A 27,546-nucleotide genomic window follows, 5' to 3' on the forward strand; every position below is an offset into this window, starting at 1 on the left:
ATTTCAAATCTTCAAGATTTGCCTTTTTGGTTTTAAGGGAAAACCTTACAAGATGTCCTCGCTGCAGTCTGTAATCACAATGACGTACTGGACCAGGTCCCTGTACTGCCCACTAAGGTAACGACTATACTACTGTGATGGTTGGGTTTAGGGCAGGGGGAGTTGAAGGCGATCATTACGTAGTGCAAGAGTTCCCAAACTTTTCAGGTCGCAACACCCAAAATAACAATTCCAGTGACTCGCGACTCTCACTATCCTCAGAGGTGGTTATAAACATACAAATATTGCACACAACAGTGCACACACCAGTACTATAGGAACTATATAAACAAACGTATTGACAACTCAAGAAAAGTGCAACAGTCTAACAACTATTTATATATATTTTATAGTTTTTATTCACTTGTTTAATCAATATTAACCTCACTTAATGAGAATAGTGAGGACATTGTTTACAACACAACACTATTCTCAGTTTAATATTCGAGACCGCCACTTGTAAATCGTCCTCTATGTTCAGTCGTGTCGTAAAGGTGTGAAAGTTTAACATTGTGTCATAAAATTTATTTCAAATTGTATCAATCTGCTAACTAACACTATTGCTTTGTCGTTAATCTAACGAAATAACCCCATGGGTTGCAATCCAATGAAAAAAAGAATGAAAGGCTGATGGCTTTTTATTAGCATGTTGTTATTTTATGTAACTATTAAATACTATTTTTATCTTCTGTAGGTTATGGATAAAATATGGTAATTCTAATACATATATGATAATTTTGGAAATCACTAAGTTGCCCAACCCCTAACACTGTGACCCTGTGTGTAAAAGCAGCTTAACATAGAAGTTCTAGTAAATTGAACCTGTGTCAGTCCAGTTTTCAGAGTTGAAGTTCAGTTTAGTTCAGTTCAGTGTGATTTAAATTTCACTGCTGAAAGTTCAAACGCTGAAGAGCAAATCCATCGAGGAGCAGCTCCACAAGTCCAAAAACAAGCAAGCCAGTGGCGAGGAACAAACTTTACCAATTGACGAAAGTGAAGGAAAAAAATGATAAAATAAGACATCAAACTACTACTTAAAAACTACTACTAAAAGGGAACCACTACCTAAAAACAGTCACCAACTGATGCAACAATTTAACCTGCAGAGGGAAAATAAATCCTCAGCATCAATGCAGAGATTGACAGTCTGTCTGGAACAAACACAGACAAGCGATGTGAGACACAAGTCCCAGCGCCGTTGGACTAAATGTCACACCACCTGTTGTATATAAAATAAATCACTACAGATGAGAAAATGCCAGTCTGCCTTAACACACGAGCCAATTCTCCCTGACACAATCCTACGTAGTATCTGAAAATAGAGCCCGGATGCTTCTAGCTTAGCTATGTGTAAATGAGCTCATACTGACTCTACTGATGCGTAAATGAACACTTAATACAGAAAAAAAAGTGAACGTGATTCAAACTGTCCAAGCATCAATTCTGTCACTGGCAGCAAATTGAGGCATGTTGGTGTATGTGTGAATAACTAATTGTGAATGGAGTAATGGGGGGGGGGGGGGGGGGGTTGTGGGTATACAGTCTCATCTACACTGTGAGACAAGCAGAAAGGAAGCCTGGGGCAAATTTCATATATGCAGAATAGAGGTTGGATTGGAGGAATAAAGAGACACAGGTGTTATTTTTGGCTGGCAAATGCCATATGCTGCCTGTTGAGGGTCCACAGTATGCGACCTTTCCAGAGTGGCTGTGGTTTGCAATGAGAAAGATGACAGGCACAGGAAATTGGTTTTAACGAGAATGAAACTATTCACCCTGCAGAAAATGCCATCCGCCGGTGCCGACTCTGAGGTGATAGACCTGTCACATAAGACCAACCTGAGGGATACATTGATTTGCCAATGGTTCGTCAATAGCAAAAGTACATGACAACAGAAGGCAATTTGACATAGAAAAAGAAATCCATCAAGCATTTATTGCTTTCGAATCTGGCTCTGAAAAGCTTGAGGCAGACGTGTCATTGGAAGTCAGTCGAAATCTCATCTGATCACCTTTAACACGACTGTCCCAAAGGGCATGGAGTTTGGCTGGTTAGCACGGCCCAGTTAGCCTCTGTTGGCAGATGCTGTAACCACACCATCTGGATCTGAAATACATCCTTGACTGTGGCAAGCCAAATTACAGATATGTTGTCCTTTTACCTCAAGGCCTGCTAAAAAAGGGTAAAATTGATTTTTATTCAAATTCTGCTGCTTTTTCGTTTGTTTACCTGTATTGTTTGTCATTTTTATTATTTTCCCATGTTATTTTTATATAATTATTATTTTTAATGATAGTGTATTAGAAATACACTCACCGGCCACTTTATTAGGTACACTTTACTAGTACTAGGTTGGACCCCCGTTTTGCCTTCAGAACTGCCTTAATCCTTCATGGCATAGATCCAACAAGGTACTGGAAATATTCCTCAGAGATTTTAGTCCATATTGACATGATAGCATCATGTAGTTGCTGCAGATTTGTCGGCTGCACATCCATGATGTGGATCTCCCATTCCACCACATCCCAAAGGTGCTCTATTGGATTGAGGTGCGTTATCTTGCTGGAAGTAGCCATCAGATGATGGGTACACTGTGGTCATAAAGGGATGGACATGGTCAGCAACAATACTCAGGTAGGCTGTGACATTGACAAAATGCTAATTTGGTACTATTGGGCCCAAAGTGTGCCAAGAAAATATCCCTCACATCATTACACCACCAGCAGCAGCCTGAACCATTGATACAAGGCAGGATGGATCTATGCTTTCATGTTGTTTTCACTAAATTCTGACCCTACCATCTGAATGTCGCAGCAGAAATCGAGACTCATCAGACCAGGAAATGTTTTTCCAATCTTCTATTGTGCAATTTTGGTGAGCCTGTGCGAATTGTAGCCTCAGTTTCCTGTTCTTAACTGACAAGAGTGGCACCCGGTGTGGTCTTCTGCTGCTGTAGCCTATCTGCCTCAAGGTTTGACATGTTATGCAATCAGAGATGCTCTTCTGCATACCTCGGTTGTAACGAGTGGTTATTTGAGTTACTGTTGCCTTTCTATCAGCTGGAACAAGTCTGGTCATTCTCCTCTGACCTCTGGCATCAACAAGACATTTGCGTCCACAGAACTGCCGCTCACTGGATATTTTCTCCTTTTCTGACCATTCTCTGTAAACCCAAGAGATGGTTGTGCGTGAAGTTCTCAGTGTGCCATGTTCAAAGTCACTTAAATAACCTTTCTTCTCCATTCTGATGCTCGGTTTGAGCTGCAGCTTATCGTCCTGACCATGTCTACATGCCTAGTTGCTGCCATGTGATTGGCTGATTAGAAATTTGCGTTAACGTTAGTTGGACAGGTGTACCTAATAAAGTGGGCGGTGAGTGTATATCATTAATTATTTATTATAAAATGTAACTTTTAATTTACTATGTAGATAGAAAATATCAGAATTTACAATATATCAAATGTATTATTTACCAATGATAAAATAGTTTTTAAGTTGTCTTATCATTTGTTTAGCTTTCTTTAGTTTTGATTGTATCATCGTTACTGTAAGAGCCGTAATTTGATTTAATATAATATATTAATAGTGCTCAATTACTTGTAGAGTTTACACATGTTGATATGTTTAGTTATGTACATTCTCTGATTTTACCTCTACTGCTTTGTTTGTGATGGTTTGCGCCACCTGTATTGGATTGACCAGAGTTTATTGCCATACTGAATGAGAATTTAGTAAACATTTTTAGTAATCATTATTTAGTAATCATTATTTATTGCTCATCTGATTTTCGGAAAATGTTAATAGTACAGTTACATTAACTAAAGGTTTGGGATTGTTGTTTAGGATCTTTTAGTTTGTTTTCATTATACTTTTTAGGACTGCAAAAAATGAATGCTCTCATTGGTAATAAATTCAAGAGTTCACACTTAGCTGATGATTGATTTTAAGCTTGTTTGGCATGCTGTCCCAGGAGATTGTCCTCAAAAGATCCTCGAGCCCTGGGCTCCATCCCATTCGCAGGGTGAGAGGAGAGATTGAGCACAGGTAGATCTCTAAAACTCCCCCGCTTATTTGTAGCTAACGACGAATTGCTTTATGTGGGAAAAATACTGTTGGCTAAGAACTTGACTATGGTGCCAATTTGGTTTAGTCAATTTACTTATGACGCATGTCTTTGGATGGTGAGGGGAAACAGGAGAACCCGGGGGAAACCTATGCGAGCATGGGAAGAACATGTAAACTCTGCACAAATACGCCGACTGGCCTAGTAAGGATTGGAACCAGTGAAATTCTCGCTGTGAGGCAACAGTGCTAACCACTAGGCTGCCGTGCTGCCCAATCTAGGAAAAAAAAGGGAAGGAATAGTGGAGGAAGGGGGATTCTTCAAAATGAAGATGACTGTGGTATGAAGACAATGGTTATTTATACTGACTTAGGAATCGTCTGATTGGAGAATTATGTGATAGCTAATGCGGATCCAGCCGAGGTCTATCATAAGATCGTGATCCCCTCGAAATTAGTTTAGAAATAAACTTCACTTTGTGACTTTTCAATGTTGTAAGGGTATGATGTTGATTTGGTTTCACCAAATTCCGTTGAGAAAACCGTTGAGAAACGGTTACATTTTGTACAGTTAGGTAAGCTTGATTTGTGGTGCCAACTACTGGATACTTATAGCTTCTTAGTCAGGGTTCAAAGAGCATAACCTACGTCTTACCACATCATCACAGATAGGTTTTTGCCTCTTAGGTTGACAGATTTCACTCTGCATGTAAATGCATCACTCTCATATCTGATGGCTTATTATAGGTGAATATATTAAATGTAATGGCTTCTCACATTTTAAATTAAATCTCACATTTTTTAAATATATATTCCTTGAATAGCAAATAATTTAACTTGCACTTAGAAACACCCTTAAAAGAAAATGACACTGATGTAAGCTACATTTTTAATTGGAAAGGTATAAGTTGTAATCATTCTCAGAGCATAAAACTCACTACTCATGGGTACTTTTAGAAGGCCTACTTTTTACTTATATTTTGAGTAGTATTCAGAACAGAAACTTATTATGGCAAGCCGTTTTGACATTTAATTTATAGCTCATGCTAGTATCTGTTTTCATGCTACTAGTGCTTATTTTTTAGATACTAGTATCTTTCCCATTAAGTACTAGTACTTATGTATTAGATACTAATACTTATTCATTAGGTACTAGTACTTAATCATTATACTACTATCTATTTAATAGGTACTAGTACTTATTAAATAGTTAGATACTGGTACCAATTTATTAAATATTAGTAACTATCAAAAAGATACTCGCTGTCATATAGAAACTTTTAGTCTAGCACTAGTATTAATTGGAAGAGTAGAGTTCAATTAAACATTTTACTAGTAACATTTCAGACAAGTACTAGTATTTAATAATTGTTTACTAGTATCTCTTAAATAAGTTCATTCATTAATTTTGTTCTTCAGTTAAGTCCCTTTATCAATCCGAGGTCACTACAGCGGAATGAACTTATCCAGCACACGTTTCACACAGTGAATGCCCTTCCAGCCGCAACCTATCTCTGGCAAACATCCATACATACTCATTCACACTCATACACAATTTAGCCTACCCAGTTCACCTGTACCGCATGTCTTTGCACTGTGGGGGAAAACAGAGCACCCAGAGGAAACCCACGCAAACACAGGGAGAACATGCAAACGCCACACAGAAATGCCAACTGACCCAGCCGAGGCTCGAACCAACGACCTTCTTGCTGTGAGGCAACAGCACTACCTACTGCGCCACTGCGTCACACTTTTAAATAAGTTGTAGTTTCTATTTCATAAGAACTAGTATCTATTTAATAAGTGCTAGTATTAAATAGATACTAGTCTCTAATGAATAAGTACTAGTAACTAATAAATAAGGACTAGTATCTAAAACATAAGTACTAGTATTTATTATTTAGGAACTAGTATCTAAATAATAAGCATTAGTACCTAATGATTAACTACTAGTAACTAAAAATATGTACTAGTCCCTGCTGGAAATCACTAGTCAAAACTGAATAGTTGATATCTCAATGACAGATCCCACAGAATTCAATGGGAATTTTTTTATTTGTTACTATGAACAACAGAATAGTTACTAGTAAATAAGTATTTAATAATGCTGTCAAAACGCATTTTAACGCATGCGTTTAATTTGAAATAACTAACGCAAAATGTACGCAACTAATGAATAAACACTAGTATATAATGAATAACCACTAGTATCTAATGAATAAGCACTAGTATCTAATTAATGAGCACTAGTATCTAAAGAATAAGCACTAGTATTTAAAGAATAGGCACTAGTATCTAATGAATAAACACTAGTATCTATAGAATAGGCACTAGTATCTATGAAGTAGGCACTAGTATTTAATGATTAAGCACTAGTATCTAAAGAATAGGCACTAGTGTCTACTAAATAAGTAGTACTTAAGGGAATAGATACTAGTATCTAAAAATAAATACTAGTACTATGAAAATAGATACTAGTACGGGCTACAGAATAAATGTCAAAACGGCTATACTTGCACTACACCTTTTGGTGAGTAATGGTACTTTTATTAGAGTCAAATTTTTCAGTTCTCTTTCCACCTTTGATGATTAGTCGCATAACATTTACAGCTGAAGTGATTTGCCGAAAAGAACTGAGGAGCACCCATATAAAGTACAAAGAGTCCATATCCAAACAGTCTTCTCCTAACAACATGGATGACTTTATCTAGCTATTACAGGCCTCATTGGTCTCACCAATAACAAACTGTCACGTTTATATTTGCTTTACACCTGCTTTTTAACAACCATACAATTAACCGGAGCTGTTCCTGCACACCGAGGTGCACCGTCAGTCATTCTCACAAGCCCTTCAGAGCTCCGGCTTCCTCTGCTGCAGCCCTGCTTATTATGTATTTAAAGCACTGGATGACTCCCTGCTGGTTCAGGCCCGTCGACTTCCCTCCTGTCAGAGCCGCCAGGAGAGCGATGAATGCTTTATGGAGAGCGAGAGGCTACTTGAACTACTGAGATCGGGATAAACTTTCCTGCACAAAAGGTCCATTCATACGCATGGCACATTTATTGGACTGTTCATTGTTATAGATTAGGGAGGGCACGTGAAGTGATGTTGCATGTTTCATGAATATTGATGCGTACGGCGGACATGCGGCAGTGTGTCGAGAGAGAGCCGTACATGACAGTTGTTAATATGCAGGGATCTGAGAGCTGGAGAGGCTTCGTGTTTTTGCAGTACACAGGAGAGGAGCCTGACCCATTTAAATGGCAGATTCCACGCGTGTGGTGCCTTACAATAAGGTGAGAGAGCAAGAAAACTACTAGACTGTGTCAAGGAAAAGGAAACGTGGGCAATTGAAGCCAAGGCCCTGATGAGATCTGTTTTCAGCCAACACATGGAGAAGGATTGTTTGTAGTATAAAATTAGGCTTGGTAATATGCTTGAAATGGTAGAGCTGTGGGGTATGGATGATTATGTAAATGCTGTGTGTTTTTGTGAGTATATGTGCACTTTTTGTCTTGTGTAATCGAGTTATTTTCATAATTATAGTCTTCTTTGCCTGTTTTTTTTAAGTGTTTGGATACTGAAGTCATTTCTTTCATAGAGCCGTGAGTTTTGATGCCCATCCTCCCCATCTCTGCCCTCCAGTATACGAGGAGCTTCAAAGAGTGAGATTTCACTATAAGATCCCATTTCCATCTATCTCATGTTGTGAGTTCATCATTTTCTCTCTCTTTCCTTTCGGCTTCCACTTCTTTATCTGCGCTTCTCCATTTTTCTCATCTCACTACGCCTCTCAGATTAAAAGCGACATGTTCTCTGATTATAAAGGCGTTCGAAGAATGAAAGAAGGTGGTGTTTGGATCAGTCCACTGAATGCGCTTATGCCTGAGTCAATAAATCTTGGTGTGCAGTGGTGCTTACGAACAAGCGATGTTTTTAACCAAATGATTATTTTTGCTAATGTTACTCATTCAGTGTTTTATTTGAGAGAACTTGATTTCATGCTGTTTTCCTCTCGTAGACCTTTTAAGGTATTTGTATATAGGCCGTGAATAAAGTGAGGTCATAATGTGAGTCATAATAAAAGAATTGATGGAGAAAATGACTTTGCATGGGAATGAAAATACAATGCAATGAAGCAAAGCTAATGTATTCTGTGATCAATAGTTAATCTATTCATCCAGTATTCACAGTGCTTCATTTATTCCACATTTTGTTATGCTACAGCATAATTTCAAGATGGTCTAAATTCATTATTTCCCTCAAAATTGTACAGTCAATACCCCATCATTTCAACATCAAACAAAGTTGTTTGAAATATTTGAAAATTAATTAAAAATTACAAAACATTTGCATGTATCTAAGTGTTTACAGACTGTGCCATGACACTCGAAATGAAGCTCAGCTACATTCTGTTTCTACTGATCATCCTAGATAACTTGACTGAAGTCCACTTGTGGTAAATGCAGCTGATTGGACACGATGTGTAAAGATGCACACTGGTCTTCATGAGGTCCCGCGGTTAAGAGTGCATGTCAGAGCCCAAACCAAGCCTTCAAATCCAATTGTCTGTAGACCTCCGAGAGAGTAGTGTACTGAGCCACAGATCTGGGGAAGGGTACAGAAAAATTCTGCAGAATTGAAGGTTCCAGTGAACACAGTGACTTTCATTATCTGTAAATGAATGGTGTTTGAAACCACCAAACACCTCCTAAAGCAGATCGTCTAGCAAAACAGAGTTTTCTCAAAGAGTATTGTGCACAATAGTGACTTTGATCAATTTTGGAGTAAGGCTATAACATAAATTGTGGAAAATATGAAGCACTGTTAATACTTCCCACATTCACTGTATCTGACTGCCTGTCTGTCATAAAACTACAATTTAATGATTAGTTTACCTAAAAATGTAGATTCTGCCATAAATTACTCACCGTTATGGGGTTAAAATTCCCCAAAGACCTTCATTCATCTTCAGAACACAAATAAAGACATTTTAGACCAGATCCGAGAACTCTCTGATCCTCCAGAGAGACCAACAGTCAAGTTGAGCCAAAAACATTGTCAAAACTTTTCATGTATATATATATATATATATATATATATATATATATATATATATATTATAATGCTCCAAGAACACTTTTGTGTGGTAAAAAAACTGTAAATAAAAATTTATTTGTCTATATTCGGTCACATTTCAGGTCAGATTGCACATTTACTACAGCAGCATGACACATTATCTATAGAGTCAGAAGCGTGACACGCAAACACCATATTGGCTGTATAATTGCACACCCTGATCTGATATGGAAGACACAAATTCATTTTACAGTGCCACACAAAAGAGTTCTTGGAGCTTCATGATTTAATTTGAACCCCGGAAGTTACATCAACGTTTTTGGTTCCTTTTCTGGACTTTAAACGTCTTGAGAGCATTGCTGTCTATGGAGGATGAGAGAGTTAATATTAAAATATTTTGTGTTCTGAAGTTGAAAGAAGGTCCCAGAGGTATGGAAGGACACAAGGGTGATAAATTAATAACTGAATTTACATATTTAGATGAACTAATCTTTTAGTTATTTGATTTTTTTTTTTTTAAATACATTTCAGTTGAAGAGCACCTATGATGAAAATCATCTTTTGGAAGCTGTTTGGACAGAACTATGTGTAGGTATAGTGTATCCACAGTCATATTAGAGTGATAGAAACACAATAAGTCTCTTTTAAATTACCTGACGTTAAAATAGGATCCAAATCCCTCTTAAGGTATTTGTAGGGCCCACCGCAACGTGACGTAGGAGTGCGGTTTCCCCACCATCCAAATTGCTTGACAGCAGCGTATTAACATGTCTCCGTAGTAATGCGTATAATCATATCAACAAGACAGGACGTGCGCAAACCAACTGGGATAAAAAGATCTGTTCAGCTCTCTGTGATCATCAATCATCATCAAATGTGATCAAGTATGAGTTTTACAGGTTTAAAACGTTTTTAAAACAGTATGTAAGAACAATTATAAAAGAAGACGCGTCAATCCTGGTTTGTGGACGTTAAATCAGGTTTATTTTGTACATTAACATAACGGATATCCATACAGCAGTCAAAAAAGTTAAACGCATGCGCTGTGTGAGTGTGTGCGTGAACTTTGTAACGACATTGTGCGTGACTCATCGTTCTTATCGGCTCATTAACTCCACAACAAATACATCAAATAATCATTGAAAAAGTTATATTTCTCACAAAAGTTACGTGAGATCTGCTTCCTTCATGTCTGTCACTGTGCTGTTTATCTGACGCAGCCAAGTCGGAGATTGGTATATATTTGCTATTCAAATTCAAACTACACTGAAACAAATTATCCATTGGATGATGATGATGGATACTACATTTTTGGGGCTGAATGGGCTGAATGGGCTGAATTTATATGGGCTGAATTTAAACAAACAAATTACATTGGAAATTATGTTAGTTTGTTTGTTTAAATTCAGCCCATATAAATGATTTGCAACCACTTACCTTTATAAAATTGAGTAAATCTAATGAATAGTTGTTTTTCAGTGTATAATTTCTGAACAATGCTAACCTTCAGAAGAATGTATTTTTTCCATTGTTACATAAGTGCACTTAATTATATTCATATTTGCCTCCACATAAATTATATTTTCATGACATCATGATATTGGCTACTTTATTACTGTCCAGAGGAATCCATGTCATCCTTATGCGATAAGAAAGATGGATTGGGAATACAGGATGTCCCTGATCCGCCCTCAACTAGTCAAACAGGCACTCGCTTAACGATGAAATATGACACCAGTGACATTAAAACATCCTTAGAAGAGCCATGCTTAATTTCTCGCCAATTACGGCATGCCCTGTCGAGAGAGCGTGAAAGGGCCTGCAACGTATAAGAGAAGAGGAAAAGATGAAAGAGGAAAGAGCGGAAATGAAAGACTTTCACAGGCCTGATGGTGGAGTCATGGGCAGTAATGATGACGAACAAGCAGTGGTTGTGTTGTTAAACATCGAGCTGACCTGCTGCTTTTCTCAGTTTGTCTCCTAATTGGGTCTGGTGCTCTAGTGAGGCAGAGATTCTCCATGCTGGGCTCTGTGTCTGTGTGTGTGTCGTGCTCTCTCACACCTCTCTGAAGTACAACATGACCGCCTGCCGCCACTGGCCCTAATTGATCATCATTGTTATGTCTTTGTTATGGCTGCACACACTGGCATTTGAGACTTGGCATTTTGAGGAAACACATTATTTCTTTCGTAATTTGGTCCTGCAGCTTTAAATCACACCAGAAAAGACTTCATTCTTGTTGGATGAAGCCTCAAACTGCACTGTAGGCTGTCTTAAAAGGTTTGAATGAGGAGCCTAATGATTCACTGTTGTCTGGTTTGTATAAGCTTAACCCTGCCTCACTTTTGCTAGTGTTACAGTGTTCATTTATGAATTCAAATCAAAGGATTTTTGGAGGGAGATTCCTGTAAGGAGGCTAAATTAAGACGGTGGGATGTCTGGTAAATATTGACTGCAGTGGAATGAAAAGGAGGGGGAAAGAGGGACAAATATTGACCGATCTGTTAATAATCATCTCACACTGAGAAAAATAGTTCAGGTCTTTATGTCTGCGACCTGCCAACATCACGTCCTGCCTAAATAAGCAAGAAGAATAAAAAGGAATTTATAGAATATTGAAGACTGTATTTTTCTTAAAGGGACAGAGAGATTTTTGGGGGTCTTTAATATACTTTGTGGGCGTCACAGTGGCGCAGTGGGTACCACGATCACGTGGGTTTCCTCCGGGTGCTCCGGTTTCCCCCACAGTCCAAAGGCATGTGGTACAGGTGTATTGTATAAACTAAATTGGGTTGTTGGGTTGCGGCTGGGAGGGCATTCCCTGTGTAAGCTGGATAAGTTGGTAGTTCATTCCGCAGTGGCAACCCCTGATTAATCAAGCTAAGCCAAAAAGAAAATGAATGAATGAATGAATGAATAATATACTTTGTATTAAGATGAGCTGATTCTGTGAATTTGTGACACTCTTAATGACTTCTAAACATAAAAAGCAGTTTTTCTTCAATGGTTTACTGCTATGATGGAAAAAAGCACGTTTACATGTAGATCACAGAAAAAGAAAGAAATATTTGAATAATTAATGATGTGGATTTTTCAGATGATCACTTTACAATTATGATTTGTTACTTAAGATTCAAGAAAACTTGTAAGTTTTAATGCTGAAAATAATTGCGAAAATAATAAAATAATAAAAACATGTCTAAAGGTGCCGTCGAAATGAAATTTTCCCCAGATGCTGGTAACACCCAAAGAAATCCATATATGCAAAGAAAACAAACTTAATTAGTTGTGCATAATAAAAAGAAATAATGCAGAGAAAAAGTATTGAACACATGAAGAAAGGGAGGTGTAGAAAGGCAGTGAAAGCCCAGACAGCAGCTGAAATCTCTCAGTAGTTCTTCAGCAACTCTCTGTCCTTCGTCATTGTGAAGTAATATTAACTGCTTCAGTCCAACATCTACATTGTCAGGATGATGAAGATGAAACCAGAGTGGACATTTCAGTAAGACAATGATCCAAAACACAGCCAAGAAAACTCTCAAATGCTGTAGAATGGCCTAGCCAATCACCTGACTTGAATCCAATATAAAATACAAATTAAAGCTCAGATTTGACAGACGAGACTAGGGCTGTGCGATTAATCAAAATTGAATCGCAATTGCAGTTTGAAGCATTGCGATTAGCTAATTGCAAGAGGCTGTAATATGAAATATATATGTATTATTTAATTTCCCCCACCCAAACAAATGTGTGACTGCCATCTGTGTCTTACTAGCCAATGGAGTAAGCACACTTTCGTTCTGTCCAATCAAATGTTCACAAGCAAACTATGCGGAACGCCCCCATTAAAAAAACTAAAATAAAAAACAGGAAAGCACGGACAAATGGGATAATGGCGTCTGCTGCTTCAGAAGCATTATTAGACAAATTAATATAACAAAAAACAGGACATCAGTAATATGGGAATATTTTGATTTCAAAGTCACAGACATCGAACAAAAGCAGGTAGTTATTAAGAGCTGGTGCAGAATTCTTGCCTCGACTTACAGATTATTGAGCTGAAGCTTGACTACAAAGTTAAATTGCAAATCAAATCGCAATCGCAATATCGGTTGGATATTTTGGATATAGATGAGAACCACAGAACCATCAAGATTTTTACACTCTGTTAAAGTCTGTGAAAAACTCACACCTGAGCAATTCATGTGACTTCATCCAACATATGAGAGGTGTCTTTAAGCTGCCATCACCAAAAAAGCCTTTTATGTAAAGTATTAAATATGTTTCAGTAGTTCAGTACTTTCTCCTTGTGTCATTTCATAGTTATTAAACATAAATCATTTTCAGATTTGTTTATTTTGTTTTATTTTTGTTTATATTGTTTAGGTTTTTACCAAAATCTGGTTCAATTTCAACAGCTCCTTTAGAAATATTAATCCCAGGAAAAAAAGATGATGTGTTCAATACTTATTTTCCCCGCTGTATATTTCTACAAACTTCTGAATGGTCGTATTGCCTGGCTTTTTCATGTATTTGATCCTGTCTCTTCATTATTGCTTCTTAGGAGCAGTGCAATAGTAATAAAATGATAGGCTGGAGACAGGTGAAATAAGAAAGGATTAATGGGAAAGCTGTGAGAATCAAAAGCTATGCATTTCTTTGGGGCATACAGAGTGGATGGGGAATCCATCAAAGCTGATGTTTTGACGTTGCTTGATTGGAGACTAAAGACAGTTTTAACATCCTGTTCCATCTTAACTAACATTGCGTTCAAACTTTTTGCATCTGTAATTTCTTTGTTCCAGTTTCAAGCATCTTGTATCTTCTTTCCATTTCGACACTCTTGCCTTGTTACCCGTCAGTCTACCTGCCATTTTCTCCTATTAAAACTAAACCGCCTTTCTCTCCTTTTCTCCTGACATTCTTGTATTCAGGGGGATGAACCTGTCCTCTCCTCCTTTAAAGTAAAACCCGCTTTTACTCTCCGGGCGAAGGGGCTAAAAGCATTCATATTTTACCACCACTAAAAGCCTTAAGTGAGATTAAGGATTTAACAATCTTCTAAGATCACTCAGCATACTTAAAACAATTCTATTGGTTACATAAATTTGATCTTTTATAAATGTGTGCTGTTTTGCCTTAGCGGACGCACTTACCCCAGTCAGGCATTACAGGAGGATTTGTGTTATTGTACAAAACTACTTAGGGCTGACATTGATATGGCTTTTTTAAAGGAAATGTACAACAAAAAACTCTATGCTGAGAAAATTTGTTTAGAAAAGACATAGATGATATGAATGTAATGGTATTTACAAGTATGACAATACAAATAGGCTGCCATAAGCACTTAAAGTACAAATGAAATCAAAACTAACCATATGATTTTGTTAGTGCACATTGCCAGTTTTGTCGTGAACAACTCATCTGTGCATGATATTAAGAAATAATGTCTAATCTTTCATTGAAATCTGAAAAAATGCACTTCCTGTTTTTATTCCAAGTTAAATTGTAAGATTACGATCCGACGCAGTGGCGCAGTAGGTAGTGCTGTCGCCTTTCAGCAAGAAGGTTGCTGGTTCGAACCTTGGCTGGGTCAGTTGGCATTTCTGTGTGGAGTTTGCTTGTTCTCCCCGCATTTGCTTGGGTGCTCTGGTTTCGCCCACAATCCAAAGACATGCGGTACAGGTGAATTGGGTAAGCTAAATTGTCCGTAGTGTATGTGTGTGAATAAGTGTGGATGGATGTTTCCCAGTGATGGGTTGCAGCTGGAAGGGCATCTGCTGTGTAAAGCATATGCTGGATAAGTTGGCAGTTCATTCCGCTGTGGTGACCCCAGTTTAATAAAGGGACTAAGCAGAAAAGAAAATGAAAGGATTACGTAAATCTTAGAAATTGGCGTGGGTAATATATTTAACCATGCTGTTCCAGCATTCAGTTTTGACAACAAACAGAAATGGTGTGGTGTCTGTTAGGTTGTAATAACTTTCCCCAAAGCCCTGTCCTGATCTTTCTGAATAAAAAGCCTACTTTACTACATCCAATCATCTTGCAGTGGGAAAAACAAGCCACGTCCATTGTTTTCTCATTTTATATTCTGTTTATCTAGGAACACAATCAGTGTTGTCACTGATCAATGTAAAAAAATAAGTTGTTGCCTTACTTAGTTCCTTTTTTTCATGGTAAGTAATGTGTTACGTTACTTTGAGTTACTTTTGCGTTCATTTTTCAGACCTGGGTGAGGCTTTCACAAATTGTACGTTTTTTTTTCTTCTTTTTTTTTTAACAGATGAGCTCTGCAATTAACAACACACAGTATTAGCTTCATTTACCTTAAAAAAAAAACACATCAAAAATTAATGTAGGATAATATTATCTTCTCAGAACTCTCTGATCCCAGAACTATACTCGTCATATATACAGATTAATAAAAATTTAAAGCAAAGTGTTTGCTACTTTTGTAGTTAAAAAGTAAGATCACTTTCCAATCATATAATCCTATTTTCCTTTTCTTCAATGTGTTCAAAATAATGAGAATATTTTCATCACAGAAATGTAAGGCTCTGCCATCTTCCTTTCTGTCTGTTCCTGTATTCTCTCATTGTGTGTGGGTTTCAAGGTGACTATGATCATTTTAATACAGCAATTGATTTTTTAAAAGTGAAAAGTAACCTGCATTACATAAAACAAAACAAAAAACAACTCCGATATTATTACTTAATTTTTAAAGTAATATTATTGTGTAACGCGCGTTACTTGTAATACTTTACCCCCAGCACTGGTCACAATAAGGAAAAAAAATGGTTGCAGCTTTCACTTCATGTGAACTTTAGCAACATAGTTTTCTGACTCTTCAGCTTTCTATGAGCAGCACTATCACACACATGATGCTTATACAGTATAGTTTATTAGTTAGAACATACAATACAGTTAATAGATTTCATGACTTAATAATCACCAGCATTTTCTCACTCTATTTACTGATTCAAATCAATGTTTATTTCTAATTATATACTGTGCGTTGCTAATTTCTGAATATTAATAATGCTTTTATTATTTATTCATGCTTAATTTAAAATGTAACTTGAAATGTTAAAAATAACTGCATATTATTTGTGGGGATTTTCAGTAGGTGTGTCAGAAGATTGCGAAAAGTGATTTATTCATTGAATAATCAACACAACCAATTCATTCAAACTAGTGACATAGCCCCAAAATAGCAGAGACACAGAATAATTTTTTAAGCTATAGCCTAGTCTTAATAAAAACTGTTTTTCTAAACTTGATTGACATCTACTTCCATTCAGGGCTTATAAGCCAGATCTGGAGCCAGCACCTCATCTGGCTTGTTCAGGCTAACACGAGCACGTAGGCGCGTTAACTGGAAATCTGCCATCAATTTGGTTTTAGCAGCGACAACAAATCTGAAGACTGCCAGTAATTTTGACGCATTAGATTTTGTAGTAAGCTAGGCCTAATTTTATTAGAGTTATAAAATAATTATTCTAATAACATAGTACACTTGACACAACAGAACATTTTTGAATAGTTTGATATCTCATTAATATTGAAATCATTCAAACAATCAAGTGCACTTTTGGGCTGGAAATTAGCATGATGACATTCTGCTAAGAGGCAGTCTCAAGTTAACACACTTTATAATGTTCATGTGTTTTGGTTTTAAAGATGATCAGACGGCAATGTCAAGTTTGCAGTGCTATAAATGAAATGCTGTTAAAATTCTGATGTTTATTTGTTTATTGAATCTATAACGCATAATGTTTGTTTGTTTATTTGTTTTTTGTGTCAAAAAGCATGTCAGACTCACTGTTGTGCTGGTGGTCTGAATATCAGAGATTAATTGAGGTTGAATCCCAGCTGTGCTGACATTCAGTAGAGCAGTAGTCTTGTGAAAGTTATATTGATAAACCATAAGCTCAGACACCCTGATGAGCTTGTTTAGTCATTTATAACTGTCCGCAAGTGTATGTATATGTGTGTTCAAAGTAAATGTGCAAACAGAGCATCAGGGCAGATGTATTGCTAGAGCTGTGTTGTTGTGATGGAAATTGGCCTAGAGAGAAAGTCACTGGTGGATTCGCCAGTAGAGCAGATCATAGACGCCAGAAAATGAAACACTGCATTTTTAGATCAGACTGAGCCACACACACTCAAAACAACATTCTGACAGATGTCTTTGCGATGGTGCAGACTGTAACATGTACATTTAATGAGATCTTTTTTTGCCAAGAACTATTAGTTGGCTCGAAATTTTTCTGTGATCATCTGATATGTGCCGTTTTATTTGGAAAATCTAAACAGAAACTATTAATTTTCTTTCCTTTGAAAAAAAAAATATCATGCATTTGTTTATTAATATTTCATTTGTTAGTTCTAGCTGCTTGTCCAGTATAGCCAGTATACTCATTTTGACAACTTGTATGAATTCATATGGTGCAATGGAAGGAAATCCCACCACAGCAAACTTAATGCATTTAGGCATGTAGATGTGGTCAAGATGAAGTTCTGTTGAAGTCAAACTGAGCATCAGAATTGGAAAGAACAATGATTTAAAATCCATGTAAACTTGAAGTTGCTGAGACGTTCTTTCAGTGTGTTGATGTACTTCCAACTGAAACGGAATATTGAGAAGGGACAGGGCTTTCATTTTGCGCATCGTTTCCTCATAGCAAACTAATGGTAAGAGAGGGTATTAATATGCAGTTCCTATGGAAGCCCTCAGCTTGATGTTAACAGAAGAACCGCCACTCCAAAAGCGCAGTCAAATGGTTAGACTTTCATTGAAGATTACCAAAACAAACATTTTTTTCAGACTTGCATGGATTAATTATTAATTTTATATATATACTGTATATACATATATATATATATATATATATATATATATATAGAGAGAGAGAGAGAGAGAGAGAGAGAGAGAGAGAGAGAGAGAGAGAGAGAGAGAGAGAGAGAGAGAGAGAGAGAGAGAGAGAGCTAATTAATCAAAGAAACATTGACTTTCGTCGTTTATTTGCCTACTTTCATTTAAAATTTGGGTGGGGTGTATCATAGATGGGTGGTGCCCATCATAGATCAAATATTATGATCATCACTAAACTGTTTAAATGACAATATACGTTCTTACACATATTTGAGATTCGGAATATCAGATATTTCACAATTAGAGTCATACATTAAACTCATGAATTCTAAATAAGTCACATTAAAAAAAACTCACAGGAAGGGTCAGCAAGAGCATATGAAACTTGCGTGTGGAAGGGTTAAACATCTGTGGGCACCAGCATCAAAACAAAACTCGTAACCTTGATTATACATTCATCTCTTGCAGTGTCAGAGTCTCTCTACATTATCATGCTATCATACGTGCTCTCTCCCTCTACATGTGCACAAATCCTCCAGGCCATCAACAGTGGCTCATCCTGGGTTGTGTGTTCCCTTTCCCCAGGCTTGCTCATATAACTGAGGGCTTTGTAGTTCTGCACACCACTCCATTTGCCTTGTGCCCCACCGCCAGCCGTGCTGCTATGCAATAGTTCTCTGCATATGCCAATGAGTACAATGAGCCTCTTGATTGATGTGTCCATCAATCGTAGATCCCCCCCAACACTCTCCCTGCAGGACCGCATCCATGCTGCGCTCAGATCTGCTCTGTCTCTCCAATCGCATGTTCTGCAAAAACTTCATTTGCTTGCTTGCTTGCTCCGTCATGGGAAATTAATAAGACACAGTCCAAATGGTGTGCGCGATAAGCCATCAACCCTTGATGGGCACTATTGGCTGAGAGCTCACTCTGAATGGCTCAGGGAACAGCCTCACTGCTATTTTTAGGCCTGGCATCGTGTGTGGCAATAGTGGGGGAGCGCTCTTGATGCCAAGTGCATGATTTGTGCCCAGGGAAGTGGCAGGATGGGTGAACACGCTAATGTCATCAAAGCGTTAAGAGAGCGATGAGAAGGGTCGCATAATGTTTTGGAGGGCCTGTCTAAATGGATTAATCACATGATATGCAGATGAATGAATCGCAGTTAATCATTTAATGTCAATGTTTGCAGAAAAAAGGCTTTAAGTGGAGAGGATTAGACAATGTTATATTGTTGTGGTAGCATTAATGATACACAGTATACTGATTTATGAACTGGAGGTCTATGAAGATGATTGAGATGCAAGAATTGTTTATTTTATTTTCCAAGGCAATCACACTATGCAAATTCATTTTTTAAAAAGTTGTTGGAAAGTTAATGTGCTCTAGATTAGCGGGTTTGCATATTAAGATGCCTCATTGTCATTCTCGTGCCATAGACTCCCCATCCCAAAATGTAAAAAGGCACTTACTATATATTGTAGGTTATATTAAGAGCTGTCACTGGGAAAATATCTTTTAAAAAGGTGCACGTTTGTACTAAAATGGTCCATATTGGTATCTTAAAGCCATGTATTAGTATCTAAATTTTACATTTTAGTATCTCATAAGTGCAAAAGTATAACTTTTGAAAAGGTACTGCCCCAATGATTGCTCTCATAGCTTCATTTCTGATAGTGTGTGAAAAATCTAAACTGTAAAAAACAGGTTCTTCAGTGGTTCTTTGAGATGGTTGGGGTGCTACATAGCACTTCTACTGCGAAAAGAACCTTTAAAACACCATGATCGTTCTTCAGTGGTTCTTCACTTATTCTTTGGGGGAAATTAAGGTGCTATATAACACCAGCGACAATACAAAGAAATATAGTAATAAAAATTAGAGCCCTTAAGAGCCAATAACCTTTTGGATTTTATATATATATATATATATATATATATATATATATATATATATATATATATATATATATATATATATATATATATATATATATATATATATATATATATATATAGTTGAAGTCAGAATTATTAGCCCCACTTTGATTTTTGATTTTTATTTAAATTAATACCTAAATGATGTTTAACAAAGCAAGGAAATTTTCACAGAAAGTCTTAAAGTCTTATTTGTTTTATTTCGGCGAGAATTAAAGCAGTTAAAAATTAAACATAAACATAAAAACATTTTATGTATATAAATTATGAATCAATGTGCAATTAAAGTTTTTTCATGCAAGTTAGTAAACTGAGACTGATCAGTTCAATGTTTAGATGGTTTAATCCAGTGTTTCCCAACCCTGTTCCAGAAGGCACATCAACAGTACACATTTTCAATGTCTACCTAATCAAACACACCTGAATCACCTAATTAGAACATAAGAAGAGACTCCAAAACCTGAAGGTAATTAGTCAGGTAAGGGAGACATCCAAAATATGTACTGTTGGTGTGCCTCCTGGAAATGGGTTGGGAAACACTGGTTTAATCATTAAAAACAACTAATGGCAAAAATTGGTGGCGTATATGAGTTTTGCCATCTTTGCCTTTCTATTCGTGGACAGGCTATTGCGACAAACCTCGAGTGATGGTTAATTTTTCAAAAGGAGAAGTCCACCATTTGCTAGAAACATATATGTCCCTACATGTATAGCACATGGATGTCCCATATATGTCCGAAGCATATATGTCCCCTACATGGATGGCAGATATATGCCCCATAAATGTCAGAAGCTTATATGTCCCCTACGTGTATAGCACAAATATGTCCCATATATGACAGTAACATAAATGTCCCATATATGTAAGAAACATATATGTCCCATATATGCCAAAAACATATATGTCCCCTACATGTATAGCACATATATGTCCCATATATGTCAGAAACATATATATCCCCTACATGTATAGCTTATGTATGCCCCATATATGTCAGAAGCATATATGTCCCCTACATGAATACAACATATATGTCCACATATATGCCAGAAACATAAATGTCCCATATATGTAAGAAACATACATGTCCCCTAGATTAATAGCACATATATGTCCCATATTTGTCAGAAACATATAAGTCCCATATATGTGAAAACATAAATGTCCTCTACATGTATAGCACATATATGCCCCATATAGGTCAGAAGCATATATGTCCACATACATGCCAGAAACATATATGTCCCATACATGCCAGAAACATATATGTCCCATATATTACAGTACATATATTTATATAGCGCATTTATTGTGTATGGCCATACACCCAAAGCACTTCACAATCATGAGGGGGGTCTCTCCACACCACCACTAGTTTGTAGCATCCACTTGGATGATGGGACGGCAGCCACAGGACAAAATGTCCCATATATATCAGAAACATATATGTCCTCTACATGTTTAGCACATATATGTCCCATATACAGCTGAGGTCTGAATTATGAGCCCCCCTGTTTATTTTTTCCCCAGTTTCTGTTTAACGGAGAGAAGATTTCTAAACATAATAGTTTTAATAACTCATTTCTAATCACTGATTAATTTGATCTTTGCCATGATGACAGTAAATAATATTTACTAGATATTTTTCAAGACACTTCTATACAGCTTAAATTGACATTTAAAGGCGTAACTAGGTTAATTAGGTTAATTAGGCAGGTTAGGGTAATTACACAAGTTTTTGTATAATGATGGTTTGTTCTGTAGACTATCGAAAAAAAATAGCTTAAAGGGGCTAAAAATTTTGACCTTAAAATTGTTTTTAAAAAGATGTAAAACTCCTTTTATTCTAGCTGAAATAAATTAAATAAGACTTTCTCCAGAAGAAAAAAATATTTTCAGACATACTGTGAAAATTTCCTTGCTCTGTTAAACATAATTTGGGAAATATTGAAAAGAGAAAAAAAAATTAAAAGGGGGCTAATAATTTTGACTTCAACTGTATATGTCCCATATATGCCAGTAACATATATGTCCCCTACATGCATAGCACCTAAATGTCCACATATATGTCACAAACATATATGTCCCGTGTATATCAGGAACATGTATGTGCCATATTCCATTCAATTCAATTCAAGTTTATTTGTATAGTGCTTTTTTACAATAATTATTGTATCAAAATAGCTTTACAAAAAGTTATTATATACAAACATTGTTAACCTGCAATCTTCTAGCATATAGAAGATGGCATGCTAAATGAAGTTTATTAAGTGTGTGTGTTGTCCTGGATGTCCTCGATGGTTGGCATCAGGGGCCGCAGTAAAAATCACCAGTGACCCAGTAAATGCTTTGAGATATGATTTACTTTGCAAGTGTGTTTATTAAAAGTGGTAATCTCAGAATAAAGATGTGATTCTCTGTGTGCAGCCAAACCAACACTGGTGAAATCAACATAGTTTAATCAAACTGAACATGTGCGCAGGAAAAACTTATCCGCGCGCCTCACACAGCACTCCTGCTTGACGCTGATGCACCGAAAAAGTAGCCGCTCCGCTCATGTGTTGTGAAATCAGCGTAACAGTCTTTTATATGTGTCAGCATGCAGTGAGTTTTGCAAGTCGACAAAATAAAGTTTAAATAACATGATGGTGATTTAATTTAGACTAAGCATGGCTCCTGATAGATTCTTTGTATGAAGCAGAAAGGAGGGATGATGAGTCAGGGAGGTAAGACTTAAGCCCAATCCCAATTCTAATTTTGTTCCCTTTGGTCTTTAAAACCGAGTGTGAAGGGGAAGGGCTTCAAAATGTACCCCTAAGAAATGGGACTCCACTACAGCACATGCACACGTCATCATATGTCATCGCGATCTCATGCTTCATATGAGATCAGATGATCATGAATGCTGTAGTTATTCCAGTTGTGCTATTTTTTTGGTATTTATCTTTAAGAAATCACTGAAGGCATATATTATGTTATTATAACGATCTAATGTGGAAAAAAGATCGTAACTGTACTGTGCAATTAACACAGTGACCATATTCATCTATGTATACACACAGACAAAGACATAAAGACTTTTCTGACAGGGTATTCGAGTGTCATCGAGTGACAGAATGTTGTGGGACTGCAGTACAGGAGTTATTATTATGAAATATAGGTAGCGAAATTTAGCAGTTTTTATTTTAGCGTTTTTTTTTAAAGCATAATGGTAAAACACGAATTCGGTTATGAATATATTAAAACATATGTTTGTTTGTTGTAATAATGACAAAAATTACAAAATCTCCTGACTTTGGGGTGCAGCTACAGTATACTGCCTTTGTGGCTGGTGTATTCTGGGAAATTTTCCTACTTGGTTTCGAGTGTGGTCCTGCAAAACCTCAGTTCGAAGGGCTACCACTTCCCTTTAGGCCTACGCCTTCAAACTAAAGAGAATTGGGACAAGGGGAAGGGCTAAGGGGTGGAATTGGGATTGGGCCTTAATAAACTTAATTCTCGGCCATGAGTCGACAACACAAAAAACATATTTTTTTTTGTATTCTATAGAATTGTCTGTAGAATTTCATTCGAATTAAATTATTATTCATGCAAAACATTTATTAAATGATCTTAGCATCACTCCATTTGTGTCTTCACATTGTTTTCCAGTTACATTTAGGATGAATATATATATTTTTGGATTGTTTGGATTTTTTTATTGTTATTTGCATATTATTTATTTAAATATTATTTAATGATATCTTTGATTATTTTGTAATTATTCAAATGTTTTGTTATCATGCTCCTTTTATTATTTTTTATTTATTATGTAAAATTTGTATACCCTTTTTTTTTTCTCCAAGCATTTCTATGGACCTCTTGTTCAAGGCTGAGTTTGAAAACCCCCTGCTCTAAATCTATGTTTAAAAGTATGAGCGCAATCTTATAAGCCTTCATAGGTATTTGTACATAGTGTTTATATTTTTGTTTGCTTGAATATGCTTTGAAGCATAAAATAATAATGATGATGGCAATGATGATGTTAACGATAATAATATTAACAACAACAACAACTACCATAACAATAATAATAGCAATAACAAGAAATAATAATAAATTAAAATATGTGTGCATTTCAGAACCATGATAATAATTTAATATATATGTAAATACTCTAAAACTATTAAAATACTCTTTTAAAAAATCAGTGAAAGTTTTAAAAGTTTTGGGAAAAGGGCTTGCATTTGTTTGATCAAAAATGTAAATAATTATTTATTTTTTGTTAATAGCCCTAAACTAACACATTAATTTGACAGCCCTAGTATTATTCATGCATGAATGCGTCATGTGTATCTGCAATGATTCACACTTATTATGACATTCCACGTGTCAAACTGAGGTCTGACCTTCCCTATACACATAAACTAAGAAAGGTTATACCCTATCACATTATTGACCGGCAGTTGACCTATACTTGAAGTGACAGCTCTGCCATCATCACACATCCATGTAGTGGAACATGATCTCATATTTCTTCGCAGATCCACACAGCTAGAGATACCAGTGTGTGTGTGCATGTGTGTGCATGTGTGTTCATGTGTGTGACTTAGTCAACAGGCCAAATGCAGCAGTCACGCATGTGTGATTCCAGCTCTTATATAAACTTGTCTCTACAGGGATTCTTGAAGAGAGGGTGGGATGTGCTCTACTGACTGTCACCATTGCACATTTGTACCATTTGTTTAGAGACAGAGTTAATGTGAAACACTGACGTGAAAAAAAAATGATTTATTGGCAGGGTTTACAATATTGCATAATTGCATTACTGTATGAATAGGCAGAGCGTTAAAAAAAAGAAAGAAAAGGGAGAGAAAATGAAATAAAAGAAAATCAATCTTATATTTTTCTGTCATCTCTTTGTCAAAGCAAAGAGTGTGTGTGCTGATGCCTTTGACAACAATTATTCAGATGATTTATAGATTGTTTTTCAAGGATCTGTGTCATCTTAGTTTGCTTTGTCAGTGTAAAGTTTACTGACCAGAAGGCTCTTTTTGGTTTTGGTTGTTTTGTTTCTTGCATGTTCCATTAAAGTGCGATGTGTCCTTGAATTAGGTGTTTCCTGAAGCTCTTTTATGGAAATAGTTTTTAATTGTGTGTCTGTCCAGTTCTTGTCCATTCGCATATGTTGCAACACAGGCTCATTGTGAATATGTTCCCCCATATACATTTCTGGGGAGCACGAATTATGTAGCCATATGCCATTATGAAGCCACGGAGTGGTATGATGCCGGCTATGGCTCCTGTAAGAAGCCATCGCTAATAAGAAGGTAAAACAAAAACAAAAGGCAAAAAATGAAATAAAATAAAAATAGTAAATAACAGGGTGAGAACGTGGTAAGATCTGAAAACATGGTAAAAATCAGGCGGCTGTTCTTTTTCTGGATTGCTTTTGAAAACACTATCGGTTGGGTTAGGGAAGGGGGTGGATTGGGGGCACCAGTTGGTCGGTCAGTCAGTCAGTCAGTCAGTCAGTCAGTCAGTCAGTCAGTCAGTCAGTCAGTCGATAGTGGCCTCTGGTGAACAGAAGGAGCGAATGTCATTCGCGAGAGAAATTTGACATCTCAAAAAGCGTACACAGCGGCCTCTGATGAATTTGCGCAAACAAAAATGGAAAAAAATGTACCTCTTGGGATGTATTTGGCACTCTCCAGAAATGTATACAGGGGCACGCATCCATTATGAGCCTGGGTTGCATATGCTTGTGTTCACAACTCCAGTGGTCAGCATAAGCCTCTTCCCAAAATAAATGAATATTTGTATTCACAAGGACACTTTACATTGATTAATAATGACAGTAATTACATTTATGCTTCACAAGATTTGCTATTTCAAACAAATGATGTTCCTTTCGATTAATCAAAAGTCTTGAAAAAAAGTGATGTGGTTTACACAAAAATATTAAGTAGCGCAGCAAATTATGATATTGTCAATGGCACACAAAACCAGCATTTTATATTCTATCCATTGATCCATAATTATTGATTATAATAATAATACATACCAACAACACTGGGGCACCAATTCAGCACTTTGAAATAGGGCTGCATGTTATTGGAAATAATAATTTTTTTATTCTGCGATATGTATTGCGATAAAAATACAATTTCACTAGATGGGTCGAATGACTATTTGGAAAGAATTTAGAATTTTAGATTAATTGCGATGATTCTGTAGGGAAGTGTATATGCATAAAATATAAGAAACATTTATCTATAAGCATAGATAAATTCAATAAAGAAAAAGATACAAACTAAATAAACAGAGGTTTATTGTTTTTTGAGAAGTCAAGTATTCAGGTATGTAGTAATTGAATAATCAAATGTAAAATAATACTGCATAGTGTTCGTTTTATAAACAATTCAATAGAATTTATTGTTATTATTTATTGTTTATTTATTGTTATTATTGTTATTTGTCAACGTAACAAACAGTACAATTTCTTAGGCCTGAATTCTTTCAAAACCCTCACAGTCACAGGCCTCAAAAACACTTGCAAAATGATCAATTATAATCCAGACTCAACATTGTGTATACTTGCGATGTGACTATTGCGAATGATCACATTGCGATATCGATGCTGAAACGATGTATTGTCAGCCCTACTTTGAAATGGTTTCTTAAGGATTATCTGATACTGAAATTATAATGAATTTTAAAGGATGCTGAAAATTTAAACAATGTGATCACAATAATAAATTTAGATAGCTAGCTAAATTTAGCTATCTAGCTAAATTTAAATCTAGCTAGTTATGCACTTTCAAATAGACCAAACTTTCAAATAGTTTGCCCAATACTGAAGTGAATACATTTGGCCGGCAACTAGCTCTCTGCAACTCTCACATGGTCACCTGCTAAAGCTAAGCAGGCCTGTGCCTGGTCAGTACCTGAATGGGAGACCACATGGGAAAGCTAGTTTGCTGCTGGAAGTGGTGTTAGTGAGGCCAGCAGGGGCTGCTCAACTTGCAGCCTGTGTGAGTCCTAACGCCCCATTATAGTGAAGGGGACTCTATACTGCTCAGTGAGCACAGTCTTTTGAATGAGACGTTAAACCGAGGTTCTGACTCTCTGTGGTTGTTCAAAATCCCAGAATGTCCTTCGAAAAATTGCTATCCTGGCCAAAGTTTTCCCACTGTCCTCTGTCCATCATGGCCTCCTAACCATCCCCATATCCTAATTGGCTTCATCACTCTGTCTCCTCTCCACCAATCAGCTGGTTTGTGGTCTGGCGCAATATGGCTGCTGTTGTGTCATCCAGGTGGATGCTGCACATTGGTGGTGGATGAGGAGATTCCCCCCAATTTGTAAAGCGCTTTGAGTGTCTAGAAAAGTGCTATATAAATGTAAGGAATTATTACTATTATTATTTATACTGTGGATATACCATTCAAGGATGGTGGTTTAAAAAATATTGGCTTTCTTAACTTCCAGTTTGTTTTCATGTAATATGGTATGTTTATGATACGGTATGTTTGAGTTCATAATAATGATAATAACATAGATCTCTGTA

General features: G+C 36.5%; 1 protein-coding gene across 2 annotated transcripts in view; it reads left to right on the forward strand.

The window, feature by feature from the left end:
• slc8a4a (solute carrier family 8 member 4a) overlaps positions 1-27,546 on the forward strand; it is a 125,052-nt gene that overhangs the window by 17,688 nt on the left and 79,818 nt on the right. The window lies entirely within an intron of this gene.

This window comes from Danio aesculapii, chromosome 21 (assembly GCF_903798145.1).
Source record: "Danio aesculapii chromosome 21, fDanAes4.1, whole genome shotgun sequence".
Taxonomy (NCBI): domain Eukaryota; kingdom Metazoa; phylum Chordata; class Actinopteri; order Cypriniformes; family Danionidae; genus Danio; species Danio aesculapii.